Source organism: Triticum dicoccoides, chromosome 7A, assembly GCF_002162155.2.
Source record: "Triticum dicoccoides isolate Atlit2015 ecotype Zavitan chromosome 7A, WEW_v2.0, whole genome shotgun sequence".
Lineage (NCBI taxonomy): Eukaryota > Viridiplantae > Streptophyta > Magnoliopsida > Poales > Poaceae > Triticum > Triticum dicoccoides.
The window spans coordinates 331439936-331454052 of record NC_041392.1 but is presented as its reverse complement, the minus strand read 5'-3'; positions in this window follow the sequence as shown (position 1 = coordinate 331454052).

Below are 14117 nucleotides of genomic sequence, written 5' to 3'. Positions count from 1 at the left end.
ATTTAGAACCGACAGGAAGATCAATCGTCGTTTGTAGGAGAAAGGAAGAGACATAACTTGTGAGGTACATCGATCGATGCATGGGGAAAAAGAGTTATAGTCGACCTAGGTATATGTAGGGAGATCGTTCGATATACATGCATGTATGTGTTAGAAGCAAATAAGGCACGGTGTGAATGATAGAGAGAGAGGGATGCAGCTAGGAGGTGGTGCTAGAGGCCTACTATATCAAGGGGAAGGAGTGTACGAGTATGAGATCGATGAAAAGAGGGGCGAGAGTGAGGCATGGATGGTGAGAAGAGAAGAGGGAAAGCTTGTGTTTGTGGTAGGCACACCTGGCTAGAGAGGTATATCGATCGGTGTGTGCCGGAAAGAAGGAGGTGGGGAGCCTACGCACACCGTTGGCGAACGACCTAAAGTGAATGACGAATGTGCATGATGGAGCTAGAGAATGCTGAGGGAGGGTGACAGGGAAGCGGGCGTGTGCATGCACGAGAGGAAGTTAGTGCTAGCTACAAAGATAAGAGGATTGTGTGGGTGTAAAATACAAATAGAGATCATAATTCATTATAAAAGTGGATTCAGATATTTGAAGAAGATATAATAGTGTTTTAAACCGGCGCATGCATGAATATATATAATTGTGATACACATGATGTGGTCATGAACATGTTATACTACATATAATATATAGAACATTATTTGAATTTGTGATAATGTGTGGCTTTTGCAGCTCAGGGCTAAATACTTGTCATAATGTAGGGGGCGGGGCACTATACTTTGTCTGATAAACACAATGTACATATGAAACATGGTTTGGATTATGAAGATCTACTTAGTACATCAAATGAACTATTATTTGGAATCAACATCAAGTGTATTCAAAATATTGAATTTGAGTTCATATAGTACTCATAGTTCATATCTATCTCTATAGTAATCATGTGGTGTGTTGTTAAGATAATATACAAATGATGGTTTAACTTGGCAACAATCATGATTGTAGGTTCTTATTCAAATAGTGAAATAAATTCAAATTTAGCTCGAATTGCAGCGGTAGTATAAACATTTGGAATGTTGTAAAATGTCTGTATGAGTAGGTTACATGCATTATACAGCCAGTGAAAAAATATAATTGGACCTAACATGGATTCATAGGTTTGAATAGCATTTGTACAGTAAAACGAGACAAGACTCTCTCTTTGTGTGGTGTGTATAGTTTTATTTTTTTCATTTTTTTTCCGTTGAGGGAAGTGCGAATTGATTTGGTACATACATTATTAAACGTTAAGCTTGTCCCTAAAATTCAACCGGCACCTTGTTATCCCCAAAATTCAGATATCGTGCTCCCAAAACTCACGCATTCACAACCCGCGCCTTGCTATACCGAAATTACAACGCGCGCGAAAACTCCCTCTAGCTGGGAAATCCCGACACGTGAAATCCCCCTTCTAACCCTAAGCCGAAAGGGCCGCTGGTTTAAATTGGTGGGGGTAATTTTGTAACACACCCTACATTTTGGACAAGCGCGTCCCTAAGTCATGGTTCCCCCCTCCCATCACCTCCTTTTGCCATCTGAAATCCCAGGCCACCATAACCTCTCTGCTCTAGTCGCGAAACCCCACCCTCCTCTGTCCACAACCCCGCTGGTGCCCAACTAGAGCCTCTTCCCCGACGACATCGTCCACCGCAATAGCTCGACGTCCCTCATCCACCTCCCCGGATGAGGATCCGTTGTTCATCTCGTCGTCCCGTCGGTTTAGCCGCCCTATCCTCCACCTCCAAGGAGCAACTCCGACGATTGCCTCATCTATCACGGCTGATCCATCCCCATAGCACCGCCTAAACCTGCTCCACCGGAACCGCATCATCCTCACCTACTCCTGGATGGAGCCGAGGCCTACTTGGTGCCACCAAAGAGGTTGCACACTCATCGCATCGCACCTTCTCCTTAACCCGACCTCCCGGCGCCGATGGTGCTCCATCCTGCACGCCCATGGCACAGCTACCTCAAAGCCTGCGCCGCCGGCGACATCTCCACGGCGGCTCTCCCCCAAAGCAAGGTTCCCTCGACGGTGGTGTCCATACCAGTTGGATCTGCTACTACTGTTGTCGCTGCTTTGGCTCTCGCTCACGTTGTTGCTGCTGATCCGGCTCTCGCTTGCTCGTGCTGCTGCTGCTCCGTCTCTCGCTTGCGCTGCTGCTGCTGCTACTGCTCCGTCTCTCGCTTGGTCGCGCTGCTGCTCTGCTCTTCCCCTCGCTCGTGATGCTGCTCTGCTCTTGCTCTCGCTCGCACTGCTAATGTCGGTACACGGGCTGCTGCAGCTACATGAGTTGCTGCTCTGGCTCTAGATTGCACTGCTCCTCCAGGCGTTGTTGCTCCGGCTGCTATCTGCTACTGTGTTCCTTGTCGATCGCCTACTGATTTGGATCACCGTTTCTCTACTACTAGTGCTCGAGCGGCCTAAACTACATGTGAAGTGCCTCTCTGCTACCAGTGCATTCAGTTTCTACAGTAACATTCAGATTCCCTAGTAAATTTCAGTTTTGACAGTTAAGTTCAGAGTCAACAGTTTTTACCTCATCTATTGTAGTCTGGTGTTTTTTGGTGATGTAAATTTTACATCTATCACTTTTTGGTAATGCATTTTACATCATCTATTGGAGATGCTATTAGAATCCCACTTGAGAGCAACGATGTCTGTCTTGTACTGCTTCAGCCTCGACGTCTTACGGCTCGCCGGAGCTGCTCCAACAACGGAACCATCCATCACAATAGAGCAGTACCCTGGACACCGTCTATAGACGCCTTGGATGTTCCTCCACACCTCCGATAGCCACCTCTGCCGCAACTTCTTTAGCGACCAACCCAGTGATGCTGAGGTCGATGCGGCTACACCAAAGAGGTTGTACACTTGTCGCATCACTTATTACTATACATTCATGTCGATCCATTAGGGCTATTTTTGTTCAAAGGAAAAAGTGAAGGAAAAACATAGTAATAGGAAATTTTCCTATGGCACTCTACTATTCAATTATTCATGCATTTCATTGAAAGGAATGGAGCAAAACATCCACTTGGACCTACTTTCTAAAATCATATGCATGAAAACAAGACTAAGTGCATTAGTGGCAGAATAACATTATAACTGTACACACTTTCATATGGTTTCACTTTAATTTGGACGTGTTTCTTTGCATTCCTCTGCTCTTCCAATTCGTGTGAACCAAACAACCAAGTTGACAGAAATCCTATGTTTACAAATCCTCCGTTTCCCGCATGCATTCATATCCTATTACGGTGTTTTTCCTATCCCTGCATTTTAGAATCCTGCAAGTCAAAGGAGCCCTTGTAGAATTACTTCAGTTACAGATAGGTGTCGAAGAAAATTTTGTGTAGTTTTTCCAGCTCCTGCTGCGACGTCGTCCACCTCACCTGAGATGCTCCAATGACAGAAGCATCCACCATACCAGACATCACGACTCCTGGCCATCTTTCGCCGCCTCGGATCTCCTTCCCTGCCACTGGCACCCACCGCAACTGCATCAGCATCATTGACTCAGCAGATGAACCTGAGGAGTACATGGGTCCGCAAGAGAGGTCGCACTCTTTTGTTTCTGCTTATGTTGTGCATTGCTTAATATTACCTACTACTTTATCATCATGTTCACCTCTTAGACTCCAAGTCAGGTCCAAATTAATGTTCAAACTTGAGTTTTAAAATTACTTGTGGGGCACATATTGAGGCAGCAACGGATAGTATCTCTGTCTATTATCGGGTTCACCTAGGGTATGCCTATGTTGTTCATCTTGGGTGGAAAAAAATAGTAAAGCAATCATCATCTGCCTTTTTATTAAATTAAAGCTATCATTAGCCTGCTATCATTATTTTTGGATCCATCCACTTGTTGTTACCATCACTCTAGATTTCTGCATGCTCTTCTTACATAATCTCACTATATTTTTTTGTATGCATGTCAGATATTGTACACAGTCATGCTAAACATGTATAGAAAAAGAGAAGAGTTTTGTGCAGCAATACAATGTCATGAAGACATCACTCCATGGTGGGTTTAATGGCAACCCCCCTCCAGATTGTAATCCAGAGGAAGATATCTATTCTGAGGCGGATTCAAACGCAGCTGACCACTCCTATTTAACCCCCCGCCCCCCCGAGGTGTTTGCTCTAACTTGGCATGATGGTGTTGGTCATATCATGCGTATGTTGCCTTGTAGTGCCTACTTTCGACATCATATATGTCATCTTCTTAGTTTAGACATGTTCTATAATGCCACATGTTTAGTTTCTATATCATATATGTGAATTATGCAATCTCATCTCATTTAGCCAGCCATAATATATGTGAAATATGCAATACCATCCCTTTAACCAGACATCATATATTTGAATGATATCTTGCCAATCCTTTTCTTCATTACATTTCCATTTGTCGAGAATGTTTGTACATTCAACTCTGTGAATCAGCCATTTGAGTGGGTGATGGAAAACTCTAGAGTGAAAACAAGGTCTTCAGAGCATATAGTGCTACCTGTTGAAGCAAATCTTTTGCTTTGTCCCGAATCATATCTCAAACAGGGACTAAAGATTTTGTATCTCAAATCGGGACTAAAGATTAGACCTTTAGTCCCGGTTTGAGACACGAACCGGGACTAAAGGGTGCGACGCCCTTCAGTCCCAGTTCGTGTCTCAAACCAGGACTAAAGGTCCCATTTTCAACCCCCCCCTGTGGATCGCCTTTTTAGTTTTGTAAAAAGCAAAAGAAAATGATAAAAACTTAAAAAATTAAATTCTCCGAGATGTAGTTATATTACTACATCGACTAGTTAGAAAAATTAAAAAACTTAAATTTGGACATGTTTTGCAAAAAATTGTCATGAAAAAGTAAAACGGCTATAACTTTTACATACGATGTCGAAAAAATGTATCATATATCAAAATGTTCAGCAAATTTTTAGAATCCTCAAATTCTAAAAGGAAAAAAAGTTATGCTCAAATTTCAGTTTTTTAAATTTTGGTTAAATCAGGTCAAACTTTGGTCAAACTACTTACTCAAGAAGTATTAGTGTTACTAATTAATTATTCAAGAATATTAGTGTTACTAAATAATTATTACAATGTTTTTGAATTTGGGTCAAATCTGGTCAAACTATGGTCAAACTATGGTCAAACTACTTATTCAAGAAATATTAGTGTTACTACATAATTATTCAAGAATATTAGTGTTACTAAATAATTATTTCAATTTTTTGAATTTTGGTCAAATCTGGTCAAACTATGGTCAAACTACTTATTTAAGAATTATTAGTGTTACTAAATAATTATTGTTTTTTAGAATAATAGTTTCAAACTCAAACAGTGAAACGTGTGACTTCATGCTCAAGCTAAACTCCTGAGGGTCAATAGGATTGACATCTTACTATTGTCAGGAAAACAACAAGTGCAGACTTGGAAATGAGGGGGAATAGAACCTGGAAGTTAAGCGTGCTCAGGCTAGAGTAGTGAGAGGATGGGTGACCGGCCGGGAAGTTAGATGATTTGGAATGATGAGGGGTGGTTAGAGATTAAATTGGAAAATAATTCGGAAATTTGAAAATCGAAAAAAAGTTTAAAAAAATTCAATTTTTTTTAGGAAAAATACCTTTAGTCCCGGTTGGTATGGTGTACCAACCGGGACTAAAGGTGGAGCTCCAGACAGCGGCCACGTGGACGGCCTTTAGTCCTGGTTCGTGTAAGAACCAGGACTAAAGGGGGGGGCTTTAGTAACGACCCTTTAGTCCCAGACAAAAGGCCCTCTAGAACCGGGACAAATGGCCCTTTTTGAACTAGTGGCACCATCTCCACCATAGAGCTCCCAAACAAGAGCAGTTAGTAAGGCAGCTCCAGTACCCAAATCACCAGTACTACCACGGCGAACACCAACTCCACCAGTTAGTACACCTATTCCTGTGGACGAAGCACAACTAGCCATTCGTAGTTTAGCATCTATCTCATTTGATGTTGTTAAATCCTATGTGTGTATCTTCCCATCATGGAAATATTATACTGGAGATGAAGGACAATGTCAGTTGCATGTGTTCGTCTAGGAGTTATGTGTAAGTAATGTTTTTCATGGCAATTACTTTGCTTTGTCCCATACATTCTACCTCCATGCTGGTTATAATACAGCAAATGTTCCCATTTTTCTCTATAGAGAAGGACCGACTTGGAAACTCGGGATTAGGTAACCTGTGCTAATACCTCTGCTATCTTCAAGAATGCTTGGTGGCAGTATTGGAATTACCTAAAGAAAACATACTTCACTAGCAAAGAAACTCATCAAATTCCCTTACGTTCTCCCGAGACACATTTACGGGACGATGACTGGGAACGCCTTGTTTTGTACTAGTCCCGAACCAAGAATGTGGTAAGGTCTATGATCTATTTTTTTTATTTTGAAGTACTATATGCCTACGTTTTACTGTAATCTATTCGCGTAGAACAAGTGCTTAAACCCGAAGAACAAATGTTCTCATTCAAGAATCCATTGCTATCGTGCATACTACTTTGCTCTTGTATCGCTGTATTTACTCATACAAACTTATTTTAAATTGAAGGATCCAATCGAAACTACAATGGCACAATAGTTATGTTTAAGCATGTTTCTTTAACAATTTAGCTCTTCTAAATAGCTCTATTGATTTCAATTTCAATTGTGTATACAGTTGACTTCTCATACCATCCCCATTACTAGCATCACAACAGCGCCAATAGTGTTGTTCTACATGTAGACCCGTGGTACCCGTCTGAAATCTTGTTGTGTTGTATAGTTTCCCACGCTTTGTATTCTTTCAATGCTTCTTTGTCTTGAACTGATATGGTTTGAACCGTGTCTATTTTGATTTGGCAAGACAATGCAGTGACCATAGGACATAGATATATGTTTGTTTGATGCTTTTATTATGTACTACTTGGCAATAGAAGACTTGGTAGTTTAATCCTATCCACCTTACTACTGAACTGGTTCACTGAAATTAGTTTCATATACTACATGCTAAACCTGTTATGTGTCTGCTTGTTTCTTCTTTTAGAATGCTGATAGAATATTGGGGAAGAATGCCTTATTAAGAAATGGTAAAGGAAGTAATGCAGATAAGGTTCAGGATAATGAGACATCCTTGTTCGTCTCCAACAAAGCTGATAAAACAGCCAAGGAAAACTATCTTGAAGACAGTGAGACAACCCCAAAGTCCTGTCTTAGTGTAGTGTTCGAGTTACTAGCCACTACCGCTGGCACAAGCTATTCGAACTCAGTGTCTAAATTAGTTCGGTTTCTTGAGTCTCAACTACAAGTTGAAGGACATCGATCAGCTCTGCCACAACAAGAAGCCAAAGGATTGCGGAAGTCCTTGGAGAATTCAGATGTGTACTTTTAGGTGCAACAACAAGCGTTGGAGGATTTTAGCACCAAACAAGAGAAAGCTAATAAGCTTGCTAAGCTTATTTCTAGCATGGTGGATACCGAGGATAACATTTCTTGAGCTCTTCTAAAGTTGTTTTAGTTATGGATTTGTTTTGCCGCCGCGTTTATTTGCACTAGTGGCCAATTTAGATGGACAGTGTATGTAATATGCTGCTATGTTCCCTATATTTGCACTGGTGGCGAACTTTGATGCCCAGTGGATATAGTATGTGTAATAGCTGTAATATCCTAGCGTTAGTTGCTTGCTTACTTATTTCCTTATTGTCTTGTTTAGTTGTTTGCTTGTAGTCACTGCAGTTCTTTTTTCGTGTTTTTCTAGTGGCCACAATAACCTATTTTTATAACTAGGTCACAATAACCATGGCAACATACGGACCATTGCAACCATGGTCCCGCTACCTACTATAGTGACCATGGGCCTCCTACGGGCCCTAGGTTCCATGGGCCTTCTACGGGCCGTAGGATCCATGGGCCTCCTATGGGCCATAGGATCCATCGACCTTCTACGGGCCGTAGGATCCATGGGACTTCTACGAGCCGTATGATCGATTGCCCAAACATGGGTCATACTATTCATTGACCAATAACGGTCCACAAAATGGGCCGTAAATGGGCTTGAGTGGAAACTGTCGGTTTAAGGCCCGACCATAACGGGCTGTCAATAGGACAAAATGTATAATCGGCTCAACTCTATCGACATGCATCATGTGTCGTTAATGGGCCGTATTTGATGACACTACGAAAGCAGCCCAACAGGTTAACGGGCCACAAACGCGCTGACTATAACCACTGGCTGAATTTGGCCCACAAGCGGAACATGCCAGTAACAGACCAGAAGTAACCGAATGCTAGAAATGAGCCCAAAAATAAATGGGCCCTTAGAAGGCCAAAAGTTAACATGGACTAGAAACGACCCAACGGAATAATGGGCCAGTGATGGGTATAAAGCGATGCACTGTTCATAATGGGCCAGTTTCACCACGAGCCTTTAATGGGCCTAGAGTTACAAAGGGCCTTGTATGGGCCGAAAGACATCATGGGCCTTACATGGGCCCGAAGTTACAATGGGATGGAATCGTATTGGAGGGCCCAGATGTGCTATTGGGCCTAATTTGGATAGGCCATAAGGGGCCGTGAGTTGCGGCTCAAAATGGGCTATATGCGAACATGTCGTTAACATGCTTTCTGTGAGCCGGCCCGCTACCTTTTGACCAAGTCAAACGGGCTGGCCTTTTCACCTGAATGGGCCTTTGTTGGGCCGTGCCACGTGTCGACAAATCATAGGCGCCTCCTGTCCAATGAGTGGATGCCATCTGTCCCAACAGTGAGCCGACACGTGGTTCCTCTAGTCATTGAGAATTTTACACGCGGAAAATTCCCATTGGTCCGGGCTGTTAACGGTTTATCAGATCCAAACTGGAACCCGATAGCTTAACAGTGAGCCGTTACGGTGGATGCCACGTGTCAGTTACCCTTGACGAAAGCACTTCCATGACGTGCCATTTATCATCATGGAAGTGGACACTTCCATGATGATAATTTTGGTATTGTCATGGAACACTTCTATGACAACACCGGTATGACTATCTTGACTCTGTCATAAAATCGTCATGGATGTACATGCATGACAGAAAATGTGACCTGTTGTGACAAACACGTATTATCACGGAAGTGTTTCTTTGTGTCCTAGGTAGGGCTAACCTTTCTTGAATTGCGTTGAAGTTCTGTCTGTTCTGTCTATTATTTTGTCAGCTTGTTTACTTGCACTTGTGGCGACCTTTGATGCCTAGTCTATGTAATATACGGTCTGCTTGACCTTTATTATCATTGGTGGCGAACTTTGATGCCCAGTGGATGTAATATGCTGTAATTTCTTTTTTGTATAGTCTAGGTTTATTCTTCGTCATGATGTTATGATTTATTTACTATATATGCTGTCGTCACTCTATGAAAAGGTCATAAGCTTAGATCAGAGCACAAGTCCAATACCTTAGGTTTATACAAAAAATATGGTATTAAAACTGGCTGGCCCGCCAATCGCTATAAATGGGCCGGAACATGGGCCTGCAATCATCTTGGGCCATTAGTACATCTAGAATTTATCTGGTGCATTATTAGTTTTGGTCCTTTAAAAGGTCGAGTAAACCACTTGCCTTAGTTGGGCCAGAAAATAAAATGGGCTTTTAACAGGCCAAGAAGTAGATTGGGCCTGAAATGTGTCGAACAAATCACGGGTCGACGGCGGGCTGAAATATACATCGACCTATGATTAGCCCAATGATATGACGGGCCATTAACATGCCAAAATGTAGTTGGGCCTTGGTTGGCCCAATCACATGACAGGTTGGAAGCAGGCCGGATGCATAGCGGGCCAAAATTAGGCCCAACACTATCAAGGGCCTTTAATGGGCCGATAGGCAGGTTGGGCTAAAATGTATCCACGAAGACTACGGGCCGTTAAGAGGCAAAAATTAACTATAGACCAGAATTAGGCCCAGATGCAGCTCAAACTGTTAAATGGCCGAAAGTGAAACTGGGCTGACAACGGCCCATATGTACACAGGGCCGCTAACATGCCGAAACTAATATCGAGTCGAATTGTTAAACAGGCCATTAAGAGGCCGAAGAGCAAAATGGGCCCTCAATGGGCTCAAAGGCACAATACCTGTTAACGGGCTGTATCTGTTATGGGCCGTAATTTGGCCCAAAATATGACAGGCAGTTAACAGATAGGATCATATATGGGTCATAATTTGTCCCAAACTACTGCAGGCTATTAACGGGTTGGATCTGATATGGGCCGTAAATTGGCCCATAATATGGTGGGCTTCTAACGGGTTGTATCTCATATGGGCCATAATATGGCCCAGAAAATAGTTGGTTGTTAATGGGTCGGCCCATTAGTATCTCAATCTTGTGGGCTTTTTATTGGGCCGGCTTTTTAACCTATATGGGCCTATATGGGGCCATTCCACGTGTCGACGTTTCATTGGCGACTCCTGTCCATTGGACGGTTGACATATTTCCCAAAGCGGAGCTGACACGTGGCTACTTCGGCAAGTGAGAATTTTACACATGGAAAATCGCCATTGGTCGTGGCTGTTAACGGGTTACCGGATCCAAAACTGGACACGATAGCTTAACGGCGACCCGTTATAGTGGATGCCACATGTCGGTTACCCTTGACGTAAACACTTCCATGATGTTATCATCATGGAAGTGGACACCTCCATGATGATAATCTTAGTATTGTCATGGAACACTTCTATGATAGCACATGTATAACTATCTTGATTCTGTCATAAAATCGTTATAGATGTACATGCATGATAGAAAACATGACCTACTATGACAAACACGTATCATCACAGAAGTGTTTCTTGTAGTATATGTATGCATTGCAGGGTTCATCGCACCCACCAGGATTTCCAGTCCCACGAATGTTCGCTCCATATGAGTTGTCACGACATTTGGAATGTCCTTCTTGTGGGAGTAAGGGGGGCCCTGCATGTCACCCATAATTGGATGAACAACCTTCAATTTAGAACTTGAACATAGTGATATCTTGGTAAGGATTCACTCGTATCACATCAAGTAAATCTCATTGATTTACTGTTCATGTTTTCTTACTTTGCTGCAATTTTATGATGCATGTTTTGCCATGTCACATTAGTTACAGAATAAACTATTTGGTTTGCTCTATGATGGTTTTTTAGCAGGTTTCACTTCTTATGACGTGCTAATAATGAAGGCACTGTCCATCACTTATATTACAGGACACAATTGGATCTGTTTGTTGTCTGAGTACAATCTAAAGCCCTCTGATCAACTATAGTTTGCTTGAACAAACACGCCGTAATTAGTCCTTCTCGCCTTTAAAAGAAGGAAAGAAAGTGTAACGCCCCGGACACACCCGCCAGTGGTCGTTACTCCTGGCGGGATCTAGACTGGTACCACAGATCAATACTAGTCTTCTCTACGCACTTTGTCCTCACTCGTGCGCACCCGGGAGCAACTTCCCGGTCGGTCACCCATCCTGAAACTACTCCAAGCTGAGCATGCTTAACTTTGGAGTTCTGTCCGAATGGGCTCTCGGCAAAGAAGGAATTCCTTATTGATATGAGTAGTCTATCATCCCTAATAAGCCAGGCTATCACATACACCCCACATAGAGGAACCGACTTCCTTGTTGGGCCACAGGAACGTTCCCTCTTGGCACATACGTCTGTGCTTCCATCCGGCACATGTGCCATGCCATGTGCCACGATGGGTAATAAACGTCAACATGACCACGCACCTGTCCGTAAACATCCATGTAACTGCGAGGGTTGACTCTAATACCAACTCGTAACGCCCCGTACACAGCCGCCGGTGGTTGTTACTCCTGGCGAGATCTAGACTGGCCCCACAAATCAATACTAGTCTTTTCTGCGCACTTTGTCCTCACTCGTGCGCACCCAGGAGCAACTTCCTAGCCGGTAACCCATCCTGAAACTACTCCAAGCTGAGCACGCTTAACTTTGGAGTTCTGCCCGAATGGGCTCCCGGAAAAGAAGGAATTCCTTATTGATATGAGCAGTCTATCATCCCTAATAAGCCAAGCTATCACAACAAGAGACTGGGTCCAGGTCACGTAGCCGAGGGATGTTCAAATTGCTCACAACCACTGCCGCTTAAGAAGGATGCCTAGTGAAGTTAAAAAGAGAAGTCTGAAATTATAGCAGACCTATTGTGTTGTACCTTGCGCTTGCTTGTGTTGTTGTTACTGAGCTCATCATATAGGTTGTCCACCTAGTTGCATATACAACCTATTTGTTGCTAACCCTAAGTTGTTAAAAATAGCTAAAAATTTGGTAATTGCCTATTTAGCCCCCTCTAGTCAACCATGTCGATCCTTTTAAAAGTTCGTTGTCATGCTGATGGATAGGGTAAATACCATAGATATGTTACTCAAAAGACACTTCATGATTGATGATATCACTCTTCCTTGATGTGCACAACTGAGGACCTGGAGACTAATATGCACCTCTTTTATGAATGTATCTTCGCTATCAAATGTTGGGAGGTGGTACATATCCAATGGAACACCTTTGTGGATATAGATGACATGGTTGATCAGGCCAAGACACGACGGAGACATCCTCTATTCAAAGAAATAACAATCCTATCTGCATGGAATATTTGGAAACAAAGAAACAAAGTGAGATTTGATGGTGCAGAGGCCTCACATGCTGACTGGCTGAGAATGTTGAAGGCTTACTTGGAGATCCTTAGATATAGGGGTTCTCCTGACAAATCCTATTTTCTTGAAGGGTTTTTGAATTCCCTATCTCTTTAGTTCTACTTTAGGACTTCACAATGTGGATTGATAGTTTGAGTCTCAGCCTATGGCTATGTAAATACCATGCAACATATTAATGGTAATGGAGAAACAATAGAAGCCCCTCCTGTTATTTTAAATGTTCAAAAAAATGGTAGGAGAGTTCGCTGCCATTAGAGCCTTTTACTGTGGGTCCGACAATGTGCTCGGGATCCCAGGTACTTGGGCTCGAAGTTGCTTGCCCATCAAGGTAGTACTCACCTTTCCACTTGGTGGGTATCGGGGTTACGATCCTAACAATGAGTACTAGGGGTACAAATAAGGGGCAAAACCTAGCTACGGCGCAGGTGTAACACTCGGTGTTCAACAAGTTTAGGCCCCTCTCGGTGGAGGTAATAGCCCTACATCTCGTGCCTTGAGGCTTGCTTTGATTTGATGGGTATGGTTACAAAGGTTGCTCGTGCCAGGTCATGGAGGGGTGTGTGGCTTATATAGAGTGTGCCATAGCCCCATGTCCTCCTTGCTGTTGGGCATTAAATGACACTGAATGCATCAGTTACAGGTGTGATGAGCCTCTACTACGGCAGTTATAGGTAACGGGTGCCTTGACTCTGTTTAATGGATGACTTAGGATTCCTTGACCGTTGTAGCTCCCACGCCGCCCTCTTGCCTCCTTGGTCTGAGTGGTGGTTCGTCAGCCGAGTGGTGGGTGGTTGTCTGAGTGTTGTCCAGCCATCTGAGGATGTACTTCCTGATGTATGCATCCGAATGCTGGTATGGTCCAGGGACCTCCCATGGTGGTGATGGGTCCCATGTGGGTCCCAAATGATGGGTCCTTGACCCTACCTATAATAGGTGAACTCATCATTAGCCCCTGAAGTGGTTGAGGTTTCGCAGGACAAAATGGGCCGATCCTTCAGTTAAGTCTGAGTGCTACGGGAGCACTCGAAAAATGTTTCCGAATTGTGGTTTGTTGTTCCTTGGACAAAAACACAACGATTCTGGACTACAGGTTTACCCGAATGACCGGGTGCTGTTGTTTGCTGAGAAAAACCTGGTGGCATTTGTTTCTCTCTCGGAGGATATAGACTTGGGGCTTGAGTGAGGGAATGCCATAATAACTCGAGTGGTGACGCCGACACGTGGTCTGGTTCTCTGGAGAGATGCCACTCCTTATCCGAGGGAATGCCAGCGCGGGCCTTCTACTAGTCCAGGTTCACGAGTCATGCGCCTTGGAGTCTACTGGTAGGGCCAAGTCAAGCCGCGGAGGGGCATCAAGCTCGTCAAAGCAATCCCAAAGAAGACTTCAGTCGGG